Source organism: Macadamia integrifolia, chromosome 10, assembly GCF_013358625.1.
Source record: "Macadamia integrifolia cultivar HAES 741 chromosome 10, SCU_Mint_v3, whole genome shotgun sequence".
Classification (NCBI taxonomy): domain Eukaryota; kingdom Viridiplantae; phylum Streptophyta; class Magnoliopsida; order Proteales; family Proteaceae; genus Macadamia; species Macadamia integrifolia.
Window position 1 is genome coordinate 21,539,139 of NC_056566.1, and position 3,669 is coordinate 21,542,807.

The window sequence follows — 3,669 nt, forward strand, 5'->3', positions numbered from 1 at the left end:
TCTAAAATCAGACGTTGACGAATGCAACCTATCTAATCTAAGACCTGACCTCAAAATAAATGGCTTTCCAAATCTTGTCAAATGACCTGGATTTGGGACTCCATCTACGTAGGTTTCGCTCCATCTAAATATGGTTTGTAGTAGCCCCAAAAGCAAGCTTCCCTATAGAATCACATATGGTAAACCCACCAAAAGTCATGTCAATCTAGATCCATTCACTAGACAGGGGAAGGATTCTCCTACAGGATGGCCAGCAGGAACTGAGGACCTTCTTCTAGACAGAGGAGGTGAAGGGACAAGAGAAAGAGAGATGGTCAATATCTTTGGTACCATTCCAAAAGAGACAACAAGAGGGAGGGACCTGAATATGCGAGTATATAAAGAAGGTCTAAGTGGGGAGGCAGTTAGAGAGAGCACGCCAAGCTGTGAAGCTATGGCACAGAATATGACCTTTAAACCAAATAGTTTTATAGATGAAATCACAAGCAGAGGCTGAGGAAAATGTTCCTTGGGAAGAGGGAAGCCAAACAGCCCTATATACCCTTCCACGATGTCCAAGAGTGATGGGCGGAAGAGAGGACCAGAGGTCAGCAAAGGGAGGGAGGGAACCATCCATTATCCGAAAGGATGGAGGCGACCGGGCCAATCTACTCACCCCTTACAACTTAAACTGGTAGATATTAGATATACTTTAAAGTGAAGCTTTGGTTTGGTTGGTGAAGGTGAAGCCCTTTCTCTTCCTTGGCCCACAGTAGTTAAGTCTAATGAATCTACCTCTTTTCTTCTGTTTTCCAACTGATATTCTGTACTGCAAGTTCAGCAATCATACTTCCTCTGTTGTGGGCAATTCCCAGGTAATATCAGAATTTATTTTGTGCCTGAATAACCAACTATCGCTGTTCTACCCTAATCAAATCTGCTTTTTTTCCAGCCTGTTAGTGTCTGTGATGGGTCTGTTTGACAGCATTGACAACATTGTAAGTTGTTATTTTCAGTTTGATTTCTGGAACATCTGATTAACCCGAGTTTTTAGTAAGCCACTCCAGCACCTTGGTGTTGCCTTCAATTCCAGTTTGAAGCCGCCCATCAGACTGCTGGATCTTAAGTTGCAATAGTTCTTTCAATACTTTCTATTTTCTATTAATTAGCTTTCTAATTCTGTTACTGTCTGTTTCTCTCAATCCGACCAGTGGATGAACCTAAGATTTTGGGTATATCATCCAACGTAAAATACCAACATTTGGTTATAGTATCAGCCACTTCCTGTGGGTTGATCTAAATTTATTAACCCTTCCATATTCTGTCCAAAAATTCTGTTTTTTTAGTCGCTGTAATCCTGCTTCTTCTATTAGGTTTCATAGTATTGACCCGTTTCAGCCTCCCATACCACATCACATATCATATTAAAACTATGGACAGTGTCATCGTGCAACCAAAAACAAAAAACAAACATAAACAGAAACAAGACTATCTGTTTGAAGGCCTATCTAAATATCATATTAAAACTAAATGCAACAAATTTTTTTATCTCGTAAAAGAAAAAGACCTCCCCGAAGACATTTGCCCAAACTCCCAACTTCCAAATAAACCTAAGAAACTTAACGCAGCCTGAAATCCAGAGATTTAGATCTCATATGCAGACAGGCTCACTGATATATACTACTGATGCAAAATCAAGAAGTTAACATTGATCAAGTGGGTTCAAACAAGCAAACAGAACAGGGAATCGACAGAAAGTAGTAACCCGGGTTTAGATTATCTGTAATCAGTGAAAATTAATTCAGAACAGAATAAGAGAAAACCAGATCTGATGTTAATTTCAGACTAACACAGTATAGGATTAAATAAATTGCCCTGTTACTGACAAACCAAATAGCAGGAAGCCTCTTCAATGCATGTGGCAGGGTGTACTGATCTGAACAGAGAGAAGAGAAAAAGAATATTGGAGAGAGAAAGAAGAGAAGAAATAAGGGACTAGCACAGTTGCTTCCCTGGAAAGAAAATAGATCCATAGCAGAGATGGAAAGAGCAGTTGATCTGTCTGCATGGAATGTGAGGGAGAAAACAGAAGTTGATGGGAAGAAAGAGAAGAGAGGAGACATCGACAGGGGAGAAGGGGGAGGGGAGAGAGAGAGAGAACAACTCTCAATTTCCGATGGAAAAATATTTTTTCTCATTCCAGTCGATGGGGGGAGTGTACAATCTTTTTATATTAAAACAAAAACTAGTGGTCCAATGGACTTCAACCTTCTAAGTATTAAAAGTTAACAACTTAAAATAAGACTTCTAATTAACAAAATACTAACCTAAACTGAACCAGCGACTAGAATGGGCTGCACAGCTTTAAAATTCGTCTTCTAATATAATTAAAATAGAAAATTATATATAGACCCATAAAGCAAAAACAAATTACATAAAGACCCTTGAGAAGAAAGGTAAAATTACAGAAAACCCCTCTTACCACCGACCACACTTGGATGGCCACTAATTCTCTCCGTCAATCCATTGCCACTACGTCAATCCTCCCTCTCTAAGAAGAACTCAACCCACATTGAGTTCAAATGAGACCAAATATGCCGTCCAAGTCAACTTGATGCAAAAACAATCTTGTTGTCCTCTTGAGCTTAAAGGGTAGAAGGTACTTGGCAAGAAGAAGCTTCATTAATACCTCCATGCCTAAAAGAATATGTATTCTCATATCCATAATAATGCACCTCCTCAAAAGCCATGGACGCCCTAGAAAAATATGAAACCATTAAAGATAGCACTTCACATTGCACGATATCCACTAACCCACCAATAAAACGTGAGTCAACACCTCCCATGAATTGAGGCTGTTGTTGTTCACCCAAGAAACCCTTGTAGGGGTTAGAACGTCACTCTGTCATCAACCCAGGCTGTTCAAGAATTAAGTGCAGACTAGAGATTAAAGACCATCTAGCAAGAAAGTGCTTTGATGGCCATAAGGGGGTTCATTTGATGGAAAGGAAACATATGTGACCGAAGCTAAAAACTGGCAAGGAGCTAAGGTCAGCTTATGTTCATATATAATTCATGGTTTGAAATTTCAGTCAAAAGGACCGAGATTTCACAAAACCAATTTGGTTTCGACAAAGATCAAAACAAAATGCAGGTCAACTGACTGTGTATGCAGAATTTTGCCAAAATTTCAGTTTCTGAAACAGTGCATATAAAAATTGTTCCCACAGGCTATCAATTTCCATTAGAAAAAAGGACATACTCTTATCAAATCCTTCATATCAGCCACTAACACATCAAGTAAAAGGTCCAAACTACATCTAAAATGGTGAATGGGTAAAATAGGTTTGAATCTTCCAACTTCATGGCTTCTCAATGCAAGGAGTTAAAAGGGGGCTATTTTACAGGAAACATGAGCAACTGACTAAACTAACTATCAAAAAAAAAAAAACTGCCTAAACTTTCTTTTGTATATTCATTTTGTATCTCACACCTGTACATCTTGGACTTCTTGGGTTTTATCCTTCATAATTCCTTGAATTATCATTATTAAAAAAAAAAAAAAAAAAAGAGGTTTACCTCCTAATTCTTGACAATAAAGATCTCATGGCTAAACACACATGCTACACCAACACTCACCGACCCACACAACAGTGAAGGATCACTTCAGATAAAAATTTCTTTCTTTCT